The sequence below is a fragment of the Phyllobates terribilis genome, unplaced genomic scaffold (genome assembly GCF_046119375.1).
Source record: "Phyllobates terribilis strain yellow unplaced genomic scaffold, ASM4611937v1 Scaffold_8__6_contigs__length_399053987, whole genome shotgun sequence".
Classification (NCBI taxonomy): domain Eukaryota; kingdom Metazoa; phylum Chordata; class Amphibia; order Anura; family Dendrobatidae; genus Phyllobates; species Phyllobates terribilis.
In genome coordinates this window covers 35,131,633-35,152,960 of record NW_027362768.1, presented here as the reverse complement: position 1 = coordinate 35,152,960, position 21,328 = coordinate 35,131,633, and positions in this window count along the sequence as shown.

The following is a 21,328-nucleotide window of genomic DNA, read 5'->3' as shown; positions in this document are numbered from 1 at the left end:
AAAAGTGTGGTATACCCCAGTAAACAATAACTGTGGTTTTGCCATCCCATGCTAAAAAATCTCTATTATTCAGCTTTTGGTAGTTTTTTCCGTAAAGAAAAACAGTAGTGTCTCCTGACTGTTGTGACACAAAAATATATCTGTTGAAAATAGTCTTGTGTAGGCCCGACATCCCAGTGTGGTTTCGCAGTTCCACGGGTCAAATCGCTGTACTATCCAGTTTTTGGCCTTTGGTATCTAAAAAAAAGCAGTTTGAGTGTGTCGCTCACTGTTCAGCCGCAAATATCTCTATTTAAAAAAGTGTGGTATACCCCAGTAAACAATAACTGTGGTTTTGCCATCCCAGGCTTGAAAATCTCTATTATTCAGCTTTTGGTAGTTTTTTCCGTAAAGACAAACAGTAGTGTCTCCTGACTGTTGTGACACAAAAATATATCTGTTGAAAATAGTCTTGTGTAGGACCGACATCCCAGTGTGGTTTCGCAGTTCCATGGGTCAAATCGCTGTACTATCCAGTTTTGGGCCTTTGGTATCTAAAAAAAAAGCAGTTTGAGTGTGTCGCTCACTGTTCAGCCGCAAATATCTCTATTTAAAAAAGTGTGGTATACCCCAGTAAACAATAACTGTGGTTTTGCCATCCCATGGTTAAAAATCTCTATTATTCAGCTTTTGGTAGTTTTTTCCATAAAGAAAAACAGTAGTGTCTCCTGACTGTTGTGACACAAAAATATATCTGTTGAAAATAGTCTTGTGTAGGCCCGACATCCCAGTGAGGTTTCGCAGTTCCATGGGTCAAATCGCTGTACTATCCAGTTTTGGGCCTTTGGTATCTAAAAAAAAAAGCAGTTTGAGTGTGTCGCTCACTGTTCAGACGCAAATATATCTATTTAAAAAAGTGTGGTATACCCCAGTAAAAAATAACTGTGGTTTTGCCATCCCACGGTAAAAAATCTCTATTATTCAGCTTTTGGTAGTTTTTTCCGTAAAGAAAAACAGTAGTGTCTCCTGACTGTTGTGACACAAAAATATATCTGTTGAAAATAGTCTTGTGTAGGCCCGACATCCCAGTGTGGTTTCACAGTTCCACGGGTCAAATCACTGTACTATCCAGTTTTGGGCCTTTGGTATCTAAAAAAATGCAGTTTGAGTGTGTCGCTCACTGTTCAGCAGCAAATATCTCTATTTAAAAAAGTGTGGTATACCCCAGTAAACAATAACTGTGGTTTTGCCATCCCACGGTAAAAAAATCTCTATTATTCAGCTTTTGGTAGTTTTTTCCGTAAAGAAAAACAGTAGTGTCTCCTGACTGTTGTGACACAAAAATATATCTGTTGAAAATAGTCTTGTTTATCCCCGACATCCCAGTGTGGTTTCGCAGTTCCACGGGTCAAATCGCTGTAGTATTCAGTTTTGGGCCTTTGGTATCTAAAAAAAAAGCAGTTTGAGTGTGACGCTCACTGTTCAGCCGCAAATATCTCTATTTAAACAAGTGTGGTATACCCCAGTAAACAATAACTGTGGTTTTGCCATCCCACGGTAAAAAATCACTATTATTCAGCTTTTGGTAGTTTTTTCCATAAAGAAAAACAGTAGTGTCTCCTGACTGTTGTGACACAAAAATATATCTGTTGAAAATAGTCTTGTGTAGGCCCGACATCCCAGTGTGGTTGCGCAGTTCCACGGGTCAAATCGCTGTACTATCCAGTTTTGTGCCTTTGGTATCTAAAAAAAAAGCAGTTTGAGTGTGTCGCTCACTGTTCAGCCGCAAACATCTCTATTTAAAAAAGTGTGGTATACCCCAGTAAACAATAACTGTAGTTTTGCCATCCCACACTAAAAAATCTCTATTATTCAGCTTTTGACCAACATCTGTCACAAAATGAATATAGTCACTCCAAACAATTAATATACTAACACACATAATCCCTTAAGGCCAGAAAACAGGGATTAATTGGAGACACAACACAATTGAAAGGTAAAAAAACATATTTTATTAAACAATTCATTAAAATTAGTGTACTTACACACATATATTTAAAAATTAAGCAGGAAAATGAATTTATCAGCAAAGCAGGGACAAATATGTGGGTCTCAAACCAAAGGCTAGCTATATAGGCTAGGCAGACTAAAGACATATATTCAAAGATATTAAAGGTATCCTTCTACAGCCCAAATGTTGGACCAAAATACACAAAGTGCTAGCACTCAATATATATATATATATAGATCTCCAGGCAAGGGCTAGTAATATTAAACAGGCAAACTAGAGATATATATTCAAAAATAGGATATTATTCTATAGCCCAAAATAATGGACTAGTATATATAAAGTGCTAGTGCCCAGTGTATGTTCATCAGAGTTTATAGTATTGCACATAAAGTTACCACATATGCTTATTGATCGGTCAGTATGAATAAAACTACCTATTGATATAGTCCACCCTTTTAATGAATATATTGCCAACATTAAGGTCCTAGTTAATGGAAAGTTATTGGAAAGCCCACAATCATATCAATATGAATAGAAATGATATAGTCCACCCTTTTGACAGATATATTGCCAACATGAAGGTCCTAGTTAATAGAAAGCCCACAATCATGTGGATTCAAAACCGGCAAAACACCGGGACCATAGTAAGGCATAAAAAGCAAGGAGACATTACCTATCGCCAAAAGGAGAGAGAACCTATGACCCACAGTTCCTGCTGCTGCACCCCGACGACGCCGTTTCGCCACGCTTCTTCCAGGGGGCGTTCCCCGCTTTGCTGATAAATTCATTTTCCTGCTTAATTTTTAAATATATGTGTGTAAGTACACTAATTTTAATGAATTGATTAATAAAATATGTTTTTTTACCTTTCAATTGTGTTGTGTCTCCAATTAATCCCTGTTTTCTGGCCTTAAGGGATTATGTGTGTTAGTTTATTCAGCTTTTGGTAGTTTTTTCCGTAAAGAAAAACAGTAGTGTCTCCTGACTGTTGTGACACAAAAATATATCTGTTGAAAATAGTCTTGTGTAGGCCAGACATCCCAGTGTGGTTTCGCAGTTCCACGGGTCAAATCGCTGTACTATCCAGTTTTGGGCCTTTGGTATCTAAAAAAAAAGCAGTTTGAGTGTGTCGCTCACTGTCCAGCCGCAAATATCTCTATTTAAAAAAGTGTGGTATACCCCAGTAAACAATAACTGTAGTTTTGCCATCCCACGCTAAAAAAATCTCTATTATTCAGCTTTTGGTAGTTTTTTCCGTAAAGAAAAACAGTAGTGTCTCCTGACTGTTGTGACACAAAAATATATCTGTTGAAAATAGTCTTGTGTAGGACCGACATCCCAGTGTGGTTTCGCAGTTCCATGGGTCATATCGCTGTACTATCCAGTTGTGGGCCTTTGGTATCTAAAAAAAAGCAGTTTGAGTGTGTCGCTCACTGTTCAGCCGCAAATATCTCTATTTAAAAAAGTGTGGTATACCCCAGTAAACAATAACTGTGGTTTTGCCATCCCACGCTAAAAAATCTCTATTATTCAGCTTTTGGTAGTTTTTTCCGTAAAGACAAACAGTAGTGTCTCCTGACTGTTGTGACACAAAAATGTATCTGTTGAAAATAGTCTTGTGTAGGCCCAACATCCCAGTGTGGCTTCGCAGTTCCACGGGTCAAATCGCTGTACTATCCAGTTTTGGGACTTTGGTATCTAAAAAAAAAGCAGTTTGAGTGTGTCGCTCACTGTTCAGCCGCAAATATCTCTATTTAAAAAAGTGTAGTATACCCCAGTAAACAATAACTGTGGTTTTGCCATCCCACGGTAAAAAAATCTCTATTATTCAGCTTTTGGTAGTTTTTTCCGTAAAGAAAAACAGTAGTGTCTCCTGACTGTTGTGACACAAAAATATATCTGTTGAAAATAGTCTTGTTTAGGCCCGACATCCCAGTGTGGTTTCGCAGTTCCACGGGTCAAATCGCTGTAGTATTCAGTTTTGGGCCTTTGGTACCTAAAAAAAAAAGCAGTTTGAGTGTGACGCTACACTGTTCAGCCGCAAATATCTCTATTTAAAAAAGTGTGGTATACCCCAGTAAACAATAACTGTGGTTTTGCCATCCCACGCTAAAAAATCTCTATTATTCAGCTTTTGGTAGTTTTTTCCGTAAGGAAAAACAGTAGTGTCTCCTGACTGTTGTGACACAAAAATATATCTGTTGAAAATTGTCTTGTGTAGGCCCGACATCCCAGTGTGGTTTCGCAGTTCCACGGGTCAAATCGCTGTACTATCCAGTTTTGGGCCTTTGTTATCAAAAAAAAAAGCAGTTTGAGTGTGTCGCTCACTGTTCAGCCGCAAATATCTCTATTTAAAAAAGTGTGGTATACCCCAGTAAACAATAACTGTGGTTTTGCCATCCCATGCTAAAAAATCTCTATTATTCAGCTTTTGGTAGTTTTTTCCGTAAAGAAAAACAGTAGTGTCTCCTGACAGTTGTGACACAAAAATATATCTGTTGAAAATAGTCTTGTGTAGGCCCGACATCCCAGTGTGGTTTCGCAGATCCACGGGTCAAATCGCTGTACTATCCAGTTTTGGGCCTTTGGTATCTAAAAAAAAGCAGTTTGAGTGTGTCGCTCACTGTTCAGCCGCAAATATCTCTATTTAAAAAAGTGTGGTATACCCCAGTAAACAATAACTGTGGTTTTGCCATCCCAGGCTAAAAAATCTCTATTATTCAGCTTTTGGTAGTTTTTTCCGTAAAGAAAAACAGTAGTGTCTCCTGACTGTTGTGACACAAAAATATATCTGTTGAAAATAGTCTTGTGTAGGCCAGACATCCCAGTGTGGTTTCGCAGTTCCACGGGTCAAATCGCTGTAGTATTCAGTTTTGGGCCTTTGGTACCTAAAAAAAAAAGCAGTTTGAGTGTGACGCTACACTGTTCAGCCGCAAATATCTCTATTTAAAAAAGTGTGGTATACCCCAGTAAACAATAACTGTGGTTTTGCCATCCCACGCTAAAAAATCTCTATTATTCAGCTCTTGGTAGTTTTTTCCGTAAGGAAAAACAGTAGTGTCTCCTGACTGTTGTGACACAAAAATATATCTGTTGAAAATTGTCTTGTGTAGGCCCGACATCCCAGTGTGGTTTCGCAGTTCCACGGGTCAAATCGCTGTACTATCCAGTTTTGGGCCTTTGGTATCTAAAAAAAAAAGCAGTTTGAGTGTGTCGCTCACTGTTCAGACGCAAATATATCTATTTAAAAAAGTGTGGTATACCCCAGTAAAAAATAACTGTGGTTTTGCCATCCCACGGTAAAAAATCTCTATTATTCAGCTTTTGGTAGTTTTTTCCGTAAAGAAAAACAGTAGTGTCTCCTGACTGTTGTGACACAAAAATATATCTGTTGAAAATAGTCTTGTGTAGGCCCGACATCCCAGTGTGGTTTCACAGTTCCACGGGTCAAATCACTGTACTATCCAGTTTTGGGCCTTTGGTATCTAAAAAAATGCAGTTTGAGTGTGTCGCTCACTGTTCAGCAGCAAATATCTCTATTTAAAAAAGTGTGGTATACCCCAGTAAACAATAACTGTGGTTTTGCCATCCCACGGTAAAAAAATCTCTATTATTCAGCTTTTGGTAGTTTTTTCCGTAAAGAAAAACAGTAGTGTCTCCTGACTGTTGTGACACAAAAATATATCTGTTGAAAATAGTCTTGTTTAGGCCCGACATCCCAGTGTGGTTTCGCAGTTCCACGGGTAAAATCGCTGTAGTATTCAGTTTTGGGCCTTTGGTATCTAAAAAAAAAGCAGTTTGAGTGTGACGCTCACTGTTCAGCCGCAAATATCTCTATTTAAACAAGTGTGGTATACCCCAGTAAACAATAACTGTGGTTTTGCCATCCCACGGTAAAAAATCACTATTATTCAGCTTTTGGTAGTTTTTTCCATAAAGAAAAACAGTAGTGTCTCCTGACTGTTGTGACACAAAAATATATCTGTTGAAAATAGTCTTGTGTAGGCCCGACATCCCAGTGTGGTTGCGCAGTTCCACGGGTCAAATCGCTGTACTATCCAGTTTTGTGCCTTTGGTATCTAAAAAAAAAGCAGTTTGAGTGTGTCGCTCACTGTTCAGCCGCAAACATCTCTATTTAAAAAAGTGTGGTATACCCCAGTAAACAATAACTGTAGTTTTGCCATCCCACGCTAAAAAATCTCTATTATTCAGCTTTTGGTAGTTTTTTCCGTAAAGAAAAGCAGTAGTGTCTCCTGACTGTTGTGACACAAAAATATATCTGTTGAAAATAGTCTTGTGTAGGCCAGACATCCCAGTGTGGTTTCGCAGTTCCACGGGTCAAATCGCTGTACTATCCAGTTTTGGGCCTTTGGTATCTAAAAAAAAAGCAGTTTGAGTGTGTCGCTCACTGTCCAGCCGCAAATATCTCTATTTAAAAAAGTGTGGTATACCCCAGTAAACAATAACTGTAGTTTTGCCATCCCACGCTAAAAAAATCTCTATTATTCAGCTTTTGGTAGTTTTTTCCGTAAAGAAAAACAGTAGTGTCTCCTGACTGTTGTGACACAAAAATATATCTGTTGAAAATAGTCTTGTGTAGGACCGACATCCCAGTGTGGTTTCGCAGTTCCATAGGTCATATCGCTGTACTATCCAGTTGTGGGCCTTTGGTATCTAAAAAAAAGCAGTTTGAGTGTGTCGCTCACTGTTCAGCCGCAAATATCTCTATTTAAAAAAGTGTGGTATACCCCAGTAAACAATAACTGTGGTTTTGCCATCCCATGGTTAAAAATCTCTATTATTCAGCTTTTGGTAGTTTTTTCCGTAAAGAAAAACAGTAGTGTCTCCTGACTGTTGTGACACAAAAATATATCTGTTGAAAATAGTCTTGTGTAGGCCCGACATCCCAGTGAGGTTTCGCAGTTCCACGGGTCAAATCGCTGTACTATCCAGTTTTGGGCCTTTGGTATCTAAAAAAAAAAGCAGTTTGAGTGTGTCGCTCACTGTTCAGACGCAAACATATCTATTTAAAAAAGTGTGGTATACCCCAGTAAAAAATAACTGTGGTTTTGCCATCCCACGGTAAAAAATCTCTATTATTCAGCTTTTGGTAGTTTTTTCCGTAAAGAAAAACAGTAGTGTCTCCTGACTGTTGTGACACAAAAATATATCTGTTGAAAATAGTCTTGTGTAGGCCCGACATCCCAGTGTGGTTTCACAGTTCCACGGGTCAAATCACTGTACTATCCAGTTTTGGGCCTTTGGTATCTAAAAAAATGCAGTTTGAGTGTGTCGCTCACTGTTCAGCAGCAAATATCTCTATTTAAAAAAGTGTGGTATACCCCAGTAAACAATAACTGTGGTTTTGCCATCCCACGCTAAAAAATCTCTATTATTCAGCTTTTGGTAGTTTTTTCCGTAAAGACAAACAGTAGTGTCTCCTGACTGTTGTGACACAAAAATGTATCTGTTGAAAATAGTCTTGTGTAGGCCCAACATCCCAGTGTGGCTTCGCAGTTCCACGGGTCAAATCGCTGTACTATCCAGTTTTGGGACTTTGGTATCTAAAAAAAAAGCAGTTTGAGTGTGTCGCTCACTGTTCAGCCGCAAATATCTCTATTTAAAAAAGTGTGGTATACCCCAGTAAACAATAACTGTGGTTTTGCCATCCCAGGCTAAAAAATCTCTATTATTCAGCTTTTGGTAGTTTTTTCCGTAAAGAAAAACAGTAGTGTCTACTGACTGTTGTGACACAAAAATATATCTGTTGAAAATAGTCTTGTGTAGGCCAGACATCCCAGTGTGGTTTCGCAGTTCCACGGGTCAAATCGCTGTAGTATTCAGTTTTGGGCCTTTGGTACCTAAAAAAAAAAGCAGTTTGAGTGTGACGCTACACTGTTCAGCCGCAAATATCTCTATTTAAAAAAGTGTGGTATACCCCAGTAAACAATAACTGTGGTTTTGCCATCCCACGCTAAAAAATCTCTATTATTCAGCTTTTGGTAGTTTTTTCCGTAAGGAAAAACAGTAGTGTCTCCTGACTGTTGTGACACAAAAATATATCTGTTGAAAATTGTCTTGTGTAGGCCCGACATCCCAGTGTGGTTTCGCAGTTCCACGGGTCAAATCGCTGTACTATCCAGTTTTGGGCCTTTGTTATCAAAAAAAAAAGCAGTTTGAGTGTGTCGCTCACTGTTCAGCCGCAAATATCTCTATTTAAAAAAGTGTGGTATACCCCAGTAAACAATAACTGTGGTTTTGCCATCCCATGCTAAAAAATCTCTATTATTCAGCTTTTGGTAGTTTTTTCCGTAAAGAAATACAGTAGTGTCTCCTGACAGTTGTGACACAAAAATATATCTGTTGAAAATAGTCTTGTGTAGGCCCGACATCCCAGTGTGGTTTCGCAGATCCACGGGTCAAATCGCTGTACTATCCAGTTTTGGGCCTTTGGTATCTAAAAAAAAGCAGTTTGAGTGTGTCGCTCACTGTTCAGCCGCAAATATCTCTATTTAAAAAAGTGTGGTATACCCCAGTAAACAATAACTGTGGTTTTGCCATCCCAGGCTAAAAAATCTCTATTATTCAGCTTTTGGTAGTTTTTTCCGTAAAGAAAAACAGTAGTGTCTCCTGACTGTTGTGACACAAAAATATATCTGTTGAAAATAGTCTTGTGTAGGCCAGACATCCCAGTGTGGTTTCGCAGTTCCACGGGTCAAATCGCTGTACTATCCAGTTTTGGGCCTTTGGTATCTAAAAAAAAAGCAGTTTGAGTGTGTCGCTCACTGTTCAGTCGCAAATATCTCTATTTAAAAAAGTGTGGTATACCCCAGTAAACAATAACTGTGGTTTTGCCATCCCATGGTTAAAAATCTCTATTACTCAGCTTTTGGTAGTTTTTTCCATAAAGAAAAACAGTAGTGTCTCCTGACTGTTGTGACACAAAAATATATCTGTTGAAAATAGTCTTGTGTAGGCCAGACATCCCAGTGTGGTTTCGCAGTTCCACGGGTCAAATCGCTGTAGTATTCAGTTTTGGGCCTTTGGTACCTAAAAAAAAAAGCAGTTTGAGTGTGACGCTACACTGTTCAGCCGCAAATATCTCTATTTAAAAAAGTGTGGTATACCCCAGTAAACAATAACTGTGGTTTTGCCATCCCACGCTAAAAAATCTCTATTATTCAGCTTTTGGTAGTTTTTTCCGTAAGGAAAAACAGTAGTGTCTCCTGACTGTTGTGACACAAAAATATATCTGTTGAAAATTGTCTTGTGTAGGCCCGACATCCCAGTGTGGTTTCGCAGTTCCACGGGTCAAATCGCTGTACTATCCAGTTTTGGGCCTTTGTTATCAAAAAAAAAAGCAGTTTGAGTGTGTCGCTCACTGTCCAGCCACAAATATCTCTATTTAAAAAAGTGTGGTATACCCCAGTAAACAATAACTGTAGTTTTGCCATCCCACGCTAAAAAAATCTCTATTATTCAGCTTTTGGTAGTTTTTTCCGTAAAGAAAAACAGTAGTGTCTCCTGACTGTTGTGACACAAAAATATATCTGTTGAAAATAGTCTTGTGTAGGACCGACATCCCAGTGTGGTTTCGCAGTTCCATAGGTCATATCGCTGTACTATCCAGTTGTGGGCCTTTGGTATCTAAAAAAAAAGCAGTTTGAGTGTGTCGCTCACTGTTCAGCCGCAAATATCTCTATTTAAAAAAGTGTGGTATACCCCAGTAAACAATAACTGTGGTTTTGCCATCCCATGGTTAAAAATCTCTATTATTCAGCTTTTGGTAGTTTTTTCCGTAAAGAAAAACAGTAGTGTCTCCTGACTGTTGTGACACAAAAATATATCTGTTGAAAATAGTCTTGTGTAGGCCCGACATCCCAGTGAGGTTTCGCAGTTCCACGGGTCAAATCGCTGTACTATCCAGTTTTGGGCCTTTGGTATCTAAAAAAAAAAGCAGTTTGAGTGTGTCGCTCACTGTTCAGACGCAAACATATCTATTTAAAAAAGTGTGGTATACCCCAGTAAAAAATAACTGTGGTTTTGCCATCCCACGGTAAAAAATCTCTATTATTCAGCTTTTGGTAGTTTTTTCCGTAAAGAAAAACAGTAGTGTCTCCTGACTGTTGTGACACAAAAATATATCTGTTGAAAATAGTCTTGTGTAGGCCCGACATCCCAGTGTGGTTTCACAGTTCCACGGGTCAAATCACTGTACTATCCAGTTTTGGGCCTTTGGTATCTAAAAAAATGCAGTTTGAGTGTGTCGCTCACTGTTCAGCAGCAAATATCTCTATTTAAAAAAGTGTGGTATACCCCAGTAAACAATAACTGTGGTTTTGCCATCCCACGCTAAAAAATCTCTATTATTCAGCTTTTGGTAGTTTTTTCCGTAAAGACAAACAGTAGTGTCTCCTGACTGTTGTGACACAAAAATGTATCTGTTGAAAATAGTCTTGTGTAGGCCCAACATCCCAGTGTGGCTTCGCAGTTCCACGGGTCAAATCGCTGTACTATCCAGTTTTGGGACTTTGGTATCTAAAAAAAAAGCAGTTTGAGTGTGTCGCTCACTGTTCAGCCGCAAATATCTCTATTTAAAAAAGTGTGGTATACCCCAGTAAACAATAACTGTGGTTTTGCCATCCCACGGTAAAAAAATCTCTATTATTCAGCTTTTGGTAGTTTTTTCCGTAAAGAAAAACAGTAGTGTCTCCTGACTGTTGTGACACAAAAATATATCTGTTGAAAATAGTCTTGTTTAGGCCCGACATCCCAGTGTGGTTTCGCAGTTCCACGGGTCAAATCGCTGTAGTATTCAGTTTTGGGCCTTTGGTACCTAAAAAAAAAAGCAGTTTGAGTGTGACGCTACACTGTTCAGCCGCAAATATCTCTATTTAAAAAAGTGTGGTATACCCCAGTAAACAATAACTGTGGTTTTGCCATCCCACGCTAAAAAATCTCTATTATTCAGCTTTTGGTAGTTTTTTCCGTAAGGAAAAACAGTAGTGTCTCCTGACAGTTGTGACACAAAAATATATCTGTTGAAAATAGTCTTGTGTAGGCCCGACATCCCAGTGTGGTTTCGCAGATCCACGGGTCAAATCGCTGTACTATCCAGTTTTGGGCCTTTGGTATCTAAAAAAAAGCAGTTTGAGTGTGTCGCTCACTGTTCAGCCGCAAATATCTCTATTTAAAAAAGTGTGGTATACCCCAGTAAACAATAACTGTGGTTTTGCCATCCCAGGCTAAAAAATCTCTATTATTCAGCTTTTGGTAGTTTTTTCCGTAAAGAAAAACAGTAGTGTCTCCTGACTGTTGTGACACAAAAATATATCTGTTGAAAATAGTCTTGTGTAGGCCAGACATCCCAGTGTGGTTTCGCAGTTCCACGGGTCAAATCGCTGTAGTATTCAGTTTTGGGCCTTTGGTACCTAAAAAAAAAAGCAGTTTGAGTGTGACGCTACACTGTTCAGCCGCAAATATCTCTATTTAAAAAAGTGTGGTATACCCCAGTAAACAATAACTGTGGTTTTGCATTCCCACGCTAAAAAATCTCTATTATTCAGCTTTTGGTAGTTTTTTCCGTAAGGAAAAACAGTAGTGTCTCCTGACTGTTGTGACACAAAAATATATCTGTTGAAAATTGTCTTGTGTAGGCCCGACATCCCAGTGTGGTTTCGCAGTTCCACGGGTCAAATCGCTGTACTATCCAGTTTTGGGCCTTTGTTATCAAAAAAAAAAGCAGTTTGAGTGTGTCGCTCACTGTTCAGCCGCAAATATCTCTATTTAAAAAAGTGTGGTATACCCCAGTAAACAATAACTGTGGTTTTGCCATCCCATGCTAAAAAATCTCTATTATTCAGCTTTTGGTAGTTTTTTCCGTAAAGAAATACAGTAGTGTCTCCTGACAGTTGTGACACAAAAATATATCTGTTGAAAATAGTCTTGTGTAGGCCCGACATCCCAGTGTGGTTTCGCAGATCCACGGGTCAAATCGCTGTACTATCCAGTTTTGGGCCTTTGGTATCTAAAAAAAAGCAGTTTGAGTGTGTCGCTCACTGTTCAGCCGCAAATATCTCTATTTAAAAAAGTGTGGTATACCCCAGTAAACAATAACTGTGGTTTTGCCATCCCAGGCTAAAAAATCTCTATTATTCAGCTTTTGGTAGTTTTTTCCGTAAAGAAAAACAGTAGTGTCTCCTGACTGTTGTGACACAAAAATATATCTGTTGAAAATAGTCTTGTGTAGGCCAGACATCCCAGTGTGGTTTCGCAGTTCCACGGGTCAAATCGCTGTACTATCCAGTTTTGGGCCTTTGGTATCTAAAAAAAAAGCAGTTTGAGTGTGTCGCTCACTGTTCAGTCGCAAATATCTCTATTTAAAAAAGTGTGGTATACCCCAGTAAACAATAACTGTGGTTTTGCCATCCCATGGTTAAAAATCTCTATTACTCAGCTTTTGGTAGTTTTTTCCATAAAGAAAAACAGTAGTGTCTCCTGACTGTTGTGACACAAAAATATATCTGTTGAAAATAGTCTTGTGTAGGCCAGACATCCCAGTGTGGTTTCGCAGTTCCACGGGTCAAATCGCTGTAGTATTCAGTTTTGGGCCTTTGGTACCTAAAAAAAAAAGCAGTTTGAGTGTGACGCTACACTGTTCAGCCGCAAATATCTCTATTTAAAAAAGTGTGGTATACCCCAGTAAACAATAACTGTGGTTTTGCCATCCCACGCAAAAAAATCTCTATTATTCAGCTTTTGGTAGTTTTTTCCGTAAGGAAAAACAGTAGTGTCTCCTGACTGTTGTGACACAAAAATATATCTGTTGAAAATTGTCTTGTGTAGGCCCGACATCCCAGTGTGGTTTCGCAGTTCCACGGGTCAAATCGCTGTACTATCCAGTTTTGGGCCTTTGTTATCAAAAAAAAAAGCAGTTTGAGTGTGTCGCTCACTGTTCAGCCGCAAATATCTCTATTTAAAAAAGTGTGGTATACCCCAGTAAACAATAACTGTGGTTTTGCCATCCCATGCTAAAAAATCTCTATTATTCAGCTTTTGGTAGTTTTTTCCGTAAAGAAATACAGTAGTGTCTCCTGACAGTTTGACACAAAAATATATCTGTTGAAAATAGTCTTGTGTAGGCCCGACATCCCAGTGTGGTTTAGCAGATCCACGGGTCAAATCGCTGTACTATCCAGTTTTGGGCCTTTGGTATCTAAAAAAAAGCAGTTTGAGTGTGTCGCTCAGTGTTCAGCCGCAAATATCTCTATTTAAAAAAGTGTGGTATACCCCAGTAAACAATAACTGTGGTTTTGCCATCCCAGGCTAAAAAATCTCTATTATTCAGCTTTTGGTAGTTTTTTCCGTAAAGAAAAACACTAGTGTCTCCTGACTGTTGTGACACAAAAATATATCTGTTGAAAATAGTCTTGTGTAGGCCAGACATCCCAGTGTGGTTTCGCAGTTCCACGGGTCAAATCGCTGTACTATCCAGTTTTGGGCCTTTGGTATCTAAAAAAAAAGCAGTTTGAGTGTGTCGCTCACTGTTCAGTCGCAAATATCTCTATTTAAAAAAGTGTGGTATACCCCAGTAAACAATAACTGTGGTTTTGCCATCCCATGGTTAAAAATCTCTATTACTCAGCTTTTGGTAGTTTTTTCCATAAAGAAAAACAGTAGTGTCTCCTGACTGTTGTGACACAAAAATATATCTGTTGAAAATAGTCTTGTGTAGGCCCGACATCCCAGTGTGGTTGCGCAGTTCCACGGGTCAAATCGCTGTACTATCTAGTTTTGTGCCTTTGGTAACTAAAAAAAAAGCAGTTTGAGTGTGTCGCTCACTGTTCAGCCGCAAACATCTCTATTTAAAAAAGTGTGGTATACCCCAGTAAACAATAACTGTAGTTTTGCCATCCCACGCTAAAAAATCTCTATTATTCAGCTTTTGGTAGTTTTTTCCATAAAGAAAAACAGTAGTGTCTCCTGACTGTTGTGACACAAAAATATATCTGTTGAAAATAGTCTTGTGTAGGCCAGACATCCCAGTGTGGTTTCGCAGTTCCACCGGTCAAATCGCTGTACTATCCAGTTTTGGGCCTTTGGTATCTAAAAAAAAAGCAGTTTGAGTGTGTCGCTCACTGTTCAGCCGCATATATCTCTATTTAAAAAAGTGTGGTATACCCCAGTAAACAATAACTGTGGTTTTGCCATCCCACGCTAAAAAATCTCTATTATTCAGCTTTTGGTAGTTTTTTCCGTAAAGAAAAACAGTAGTGTCTCCTGACTGTTGTGACACAAAAATATATCTGTTGAAAATAGTCTTGTGTAGGCCCGACATCCCAGTGTGGTTTCGCAGTTCCACGGGTCAAATCACTGTACTATCCAGTTTTGGGCCTTTGCTATCTAAAAAAAAAGCAGTTTGAGTGTGTCGCTCACTGTTCAGCCGCAAATATCTCTATTTAAAAAAGTGTGGTATACTCCAGTATACAATAACTGTGGTTTTGCCATCCCAGGCTAAAAAATCTCTATTATTCAGCTTTTGGTAGTTTTTTCCGTAAAGAAAAACAGTAGTGTCTCCTGACTGTTGTGACACAAAAATATATCTGTTGAAAATAGTCTTGTGTAGGCCCGACATCCCAGTGTGGTTTCGCAGATCCACGGGTCAAATCGCTGTACTATCCAGTTTTGGGCCTTTGGTATCTAAAAAAAAAGCAGTTTGAGTGTGTCGCTCACTGTTCAGCCGCAAATATCTCTATTTAAAAAGTGTGGTATACCCCAGTAAACAATAACTGTGGTTTTGCCATCCCATGGTTAAAAATCTCTATTATTCAGCTTTTGGTAGTTTTTTCCGTAAAGAAAAACAGTAGTGTCTCCTGACTGTTGTGACACAAAAATATATCTGTTGAAAACAGTCTTGTGTAGGCCAGACATCCCAGTGTGGTTTCGCAGTTCCACGGGTCAAATCGCTGTACTATCCAGTTTTGGGCCTTTGGTATCTAAAAAAAAAGCAGTTTGAGTGTGTCGCTCACTGTTCAGTCGCAAATATCTCTATTTAAAAAAGTGTGGTATACCCCAGTAAACAATTACTGTGGTTTTGCCATCCCATGGTTAAAAATCTCTATTACTCAGCTTTTGGTAGTTTTTTCCATAAAGAAAAACAGTAGTGTCTCCTGACTGTTGTGACACAAAAATATATCTGTTGAAAATAGTCTTGTGTAGGCCCGACATCCCAGTGTGGTTGCGCAGTTCCACGGGTCAAATCGCTGTACTATCTAGTTTTGTGCCTTTGGTAACTAAAAAAAAAGCAGTTTGAGTGTGTCGCTCACTGTTCAGCCGCAAACATCTCTATTTAAAAAAGTGTGGTATACCCCAGTAAACAATAACTGTAGTTTTGCCATCCCACGCTAAAAAATCTCTATTATTCAGCTTTTGGTAGTTTTTTCCGTAAAGAAAAACAGTAGTGTCTCCTGACTGTTGTGACACAAAAATATATCTGTTGAAAATAGTCTTGTGTAGGCCAGACATCCCAGTGTGGTTTCGCAGTTCCACGGGTCAAATCGCTGTACTATCCAGTTTTGGGCCTTTGGTATCTTAAAAAGAAGCAGTTTGAGTGTGTCGCTCACTGTTCAGCCGCAAATATCTCTATTTAAAAAAGTGTGGTATACCCCAGTAAACAATAACTGTAGTTTTGCCATCCCACGCTAAAAAAATCTCAATTATTCAGCTTTTGGTAGTTTTTTCCGTAAAGAAAAACAGTAGTGTCTCCTGACTGTTGTGACACAAAAATATATCTGTTGAAAATAGTCTTGTGTAGGCCCGACATCCCAGTGTGGTTTCGCAGTTCCACCGGTCAAATCGCTGTACTATCCAGTTTTGGGCCTTTGGTATCTAAAAAAAAAGCAGTTTGAGTGTGTCGCTCACTGTTCAGCCGCAAATATCTCTATTTAAAAAAGTGTGGTATACCCCAGTAAACAATAACTGTGGTTTTGCCATCCCACGCTAAAAAATCTCTATTATTCAGCTTTTGGTAGTTTTTTCCGTAAAGAAAAACAGTAGTGTCTCCTGACTGTTGTGACACAAAAATATATCTGTTGAAAATAGTCTTGTGTAGGCCCGACATCCCAGTGTGGTTTCGCAGTTCCACGGGTCAAATCGCTGTACTATCCAGTTTTGGGCCTTTGTTATCTAAAAAAAAAGCAGTTTGAGTGTGTCGCTCACTGTTCAGCCGCAAATATCTCTATTTAAAAAAGTGTGGTATACTCCAGTATACAATAACTGTGGTTTTGCCATCCCAGGCTAAAAAATCTCGATTATTCAGCTTTTGGTAGTTTTTTCCGTAAAGAAAAACAGTAGTGTCTCCTGACTGTTGTGACACAAAAATATATCTGTTGAAAATAGTCTTGTGTAGGCCCGACATCCCAGTGTGGTTTCGCAGATCCACGGGTCAAATCGCTGTACTATCCAGTTTTGGGCCTTTGGTATCTAAAAAAAAAGCAGTTTGAGTGTGTCGCTCACTGTTCAGCCGCAAATATCTCTATTTAAAAAGTGTGGTATACCCCAGTAAACAATAACTGTGGTTTTGCCATCCCATGGTTAAAAATCTCTATTATTCAGCTTTTGGTAGTTTTTTCCGTAAAGAAAAACAGTAGTGTCTCCTGACTGTTGTGACACAAAAATATATCTGTTGAAAACAGTCTTGTGTAGGCCAGACATCCCAGTGTGGTTTCGCAGTTCCACGGGTCAAATCGCTGTACTATCCAGTTTTGGGCCTTTGGTATCTAAAAAAAAAGCAGTTTGAGTGTGTCGCTCACTGTTCAGTCGCAAATATCTCTATTTAAAAAAGTGTGGTATACCCCAGTAAACAATTACTGTGGTTTTGCCATCCCATGGTTAAAAATCTCTATTACTCAGCTTTTGGTAGTTTTTTCCATAAAGAAAAACAGTAGTGTCTCCTGACTGTTGTGACACAAAAATATATCTGTTGAAAATAGTCTTGTGTAGGCCCGACATCCCAGTGTGGTTGCGCAGTTCCACGGGTCAAATCGCTGTACTATCTAGTTTTGTGCCTTTGGTAACTAAAAAAAAAGCAGTTTGAGTGTGTCGCTCACTGTTCAGCCGCAAACATCTCTATTTAAAAAAGTGTGGTATACCCCAGTAAACAATAACTGTAGTTTTGCCATCCCACGCTAAAAAATCTCTATTATTCAGCTTTTGGTAGTTTTTTCCGTAAAGAAAAACAGTAGTGTCTCCTGACTGTTGTGACACAAAAATATATCTGTTGAAAATAGTCTTGTGTAGGCCAGACATCCCAGTGTGGTTTCGCAGTTCCACGGGTCAAATCGCTGTACTATCCAGTTTTGGGCCTTTGGTATCTTAAAAAGAAGCAGTTTGAGTGTGTCGCTCACTGTTCAGCCGCAAATATCTCTATTTAAAAAAGTGTGGTATACCCCAGTAAACAATAACTGTAGTTTTGCCATCCCACGCTAAAAAAATCTCTATTATTCAGCTTTTGGTAGTTTTTTCCGTAAAGAAAAACAGTAGTGTCTCCTGACTGTTGTGACACAAAAATATATCTGTTGAAAATAGTCTTGTGTAGGCCCGACATCCCAGTGTGGTTTTGCAGTTCCATGGGTCAAATCGCTGTACTATCCAGTTTTGGGCCTTTGTTATCTAAAAAAAAAGCAGTTTGAGTGTGTCGCTCACTGTTCAGCCGCAAATATCTCTATTTAAAAAAGTGTGGTATACCCCAGTAAACAATAACTGTGGTTTTGCCATCCCACGCTAAAAAATCTCTATTATTCAGCTTTTGGTAGTTTTTTCCGTAAAGAAAAACAGTAGTGTCTCCTGACTGTTGTGACGCAAAAATATATCTGTTGAAAATAGTCTTGTGTAGGCCCAACATCCCAGTGTGGTTTCGCAGTTCCACGGGTCAAATCGCTGTACTATCCAGTTTTGGGCCTTTGTTATCTAAAAAATAAGCAGTTTGAGTGTGTCGCTCACTGTTCAGCCGCCAATATCTCTATTTAAAAAAGTGTGGTATACTCCAGTATATAATAACTGTGGTTTTGCCATCCCAGGCTAAAAAAATCTCTATTATTCAGCTTTTGGTAGTTTTTTCCATAAAGAAAAACAGTAGTGTCTCCTGACTGTTGTGACACAAAAATATATCTGTTGAAAATAGTCTTGTGTAGGCCCGACATCCCAGTGTGGTTTCGCAGATCCACAGGTCAAATCGCTGTACTATCCAGTTTTGGGCCTTTGGTATCTAAAAAAAAAGCAGTTTGAGTGTGTCGCTCACTGTTCAGCCGCAAATATCTCTATTTAAAAAAGTGTGGTATACCCCAGTAAACAATAACTGTGGTTTTGCCATCCCATGCTAAAAAATCTCTATTATTCAGCCTTTGGTGTTTTTTCCGTAAAGAAAAACCGTAGTGTCTCCTGACTGTTGTGACACAAAAATATATCTGTTGAAAATAGTCTTGTGTAGGCCCGACATCCCAGTGTGGTTTCGCAGTTCCACGGGTCAAATCGCTGTACTATCCAGTTTTTGGCCTTTGGTATCTAAAAAAAAGCAGTTTGAGTGTGTCGCTCACTGTTCAGCCGCAAATATCTCTATTTAAAAAAGTGTGGTATACCCCAGTAAACAATAACTGTGGTTTTGCCATCCCAGGCTAAAAAATCTCTATTATTCAGCTTTTGGTAGTTTTTTCCGTAGAGAAAAACAGTAGTGTCTCCTGACTGTTGTGACACAAAAATATATCTGTTGAAAATAGTCTTGTGTAGGCCCGACATCCCAGTGTGGTTTCGCAGATCCACGGGTCAAATCGCTGTACTATCCAGTTTTGGGCCTTTGGTATCTAAAAAAAAAGCAGTTTGAGTGTGTCGCTCACTGTTCAGCCGCAAATATCTCTATTTAAAAAGTGTGGTATACCCCAGTAAACAATAACTGTGGTTTTGCCATCCCATGGTTAAAAATCTCTATTATTCAGCTTTGGTAGTTTTTTCCGTAAAGAAAAACAGTAGTGTCTCCTGACTGTTGTGACACAAAAATATATCTGTTGAAAATAGTCTTGTGTAGGCCAGACATCCCAGTGTGGTTTCGCAGTTCCACGGGTCAAATCGCTGTACTATCCAGTTTTGGGCCTTTGGTATCTAAAAAAAAAGCAGTTTGAGTGTGTCGCTCACTGTTCAGTCGCAAATATCTCTATTTAAAAAAGTGTGGTATACCCCAGTAAACAATAACTGTGGTTTTGCCATCCCATGGTTAAAAATCTCTATTACTCAGCTTTTGGTAGTTTTTTCCATAAAGAAAAACAGTAGTGTCTCCTGACTGTTGTGACACAAAAATATATCTGTTGAAAATAGTCTTGTGTAGGCCCGACATCCCAGTGTGGTTGCGCAGTTCCACGGGTCAAATCGCTGTACTATCTAGTTTTGTGCCTTTGCTAACTAAAAAAAAAGCAGTTTGAGTGTGTCGCTCACTGTTCAGCCGCAAACATCTCTATTTAAAAAAGTGTGGTATACCCCAGTAAAAAATAACTGTAGTTTTGCCATCCCACGCTAAAAAATCTCTATTATTCAGCTTTTGGTAGTTTTTTCCGTAAAGAAAAACAGTAGTGTCTCCTGACTGTTGTGACACAAAAATATATCTGTTGAAAATAGTCTTGTGTAGGCCAGACATCCCAGTGTGGTTTCGCAGTTCCACGGGTCAAATCGCTGTACTACCCAGTTTTGGGCCTTTGGTATCTTAAAAAGAAGCAGTTTGAGTGTGTCGCTCACTGTTCAGCCGCAAATATCTCTATTTAAAAAAGTGTGGTATACCCCAGTAAACAATAACTGTAGTTTTGCCATCACACGCTAAAAAAATCTCTATTATTCAGCTTTTGGTAGTTTTTTCCGTAAAGAAAAACAGTAGTGTCTCCTGACTGTTGTGACACAAAAATATATCTGTTGAAAATACTGTTGTGTAGGCCCGACATCCTAGTGTGGTTTTGCAGTTCCATGGGTCAAATCGCTGTACTATCCAGTTTTGGGCCTTTGTATTCTAAAAAAAAAGCAGTTTGAGTGTGTCGCTCACTGTTCAGCCGCAAATATCTCTATTTAAAAAAGTGTGGTATACCCCAGTAAACAATAACTGTGGTTTTGCCATCCCACGCTAAAAAATCTCTATTATTCAGCTTTTGGTAGTTTTTTCCGTAAAGAAAAACAGTAGTGTTTCCTGACTGTTGTGACATAAAAATATATCTGTTGAAAATAGTCTTGTGTAGGCCCGACATCCCAGTGTGGTTTCGCAGTTCCACGGGTCAAATCGCTGTACTATCCAGTTTTGGGCCTTTGGTATCTAAAAAAAAAGCAGTTTGAGTGTGTCGCTCACTGTTCAGCCGCAAATATCTCTATTTAAAAAGTGTGGTATACCCCAGTAAACAATAACTGTGGTTTTGCCATCCCATGGTTAAAAATCTCTATTATTCAGCTTTTGGTAGTTTTTTCCGTAAAGAAAAACAGTAGTGTCTCCTGACTGTTGTGACACAAAAATATATCTGTTGAAAACAGTCTTGTGTAGGCCAGACATCCCAGTGTGGTTTCGCAGTTCCACGGGTCAAATCGCTGTACTATCCAGTTTTGGGCCTTTGGTATCTAAAAAAAAAGCAGTTTGAGTGTGTCGCTCACTGTTCAGTCGCAAATATCTCTATTTAAAAAAGTGTGGTATACCCCAGTAAACAATTACTGTGGTTTTGCCATCCCATGGTTAAAAATCTCTATTACTCAGCTTTTGGTAGTTTTTTCCATAAAGAAAAACAGTAGTGTCTCCTGACTGTTGTGACACAAAAATATATCTGTTGAAAATAGTCTTGTGTAGGCCCGACATCCCAGTGTGGTTGCGCAGTTCCACGGGTCAAATCGCTGTACTATCTAGTTTTGTGCCTTTGGTAACTAAAAAAAAAGCAGTTTGAGTGTGTCGCTCACTGTTCAGCCGCAAACATCTCTATTTAAAAAAGTGTGGTATACCCCAGTAAACAATAACTGTAGTTTTGCCATCCCACGCTAAAAAATCTCTATTAATCAGCTTTTGGTAGTTTTTTCCGTAAAGAAAAACAGTAGTGTCTCCTGACTGTTGTGACACAAAAATATATCTGTTGAAAATAGTCTTGTGTAGGCCAGACATCCCAGTGTGGTTTCGCAGTTCCACGGGTCAAATCGCTGTACTATCCAGTTTTGGGCCTTTGTATTCTAAAAAAAAAGCAGTTTGAGTGTGTCGCTCACTGTTCAGCCACAAATATCTCTATTTAAAAAAGTGTGGTATACCCCAGTAAACAATAACTGTGGTTTTGCCATCCC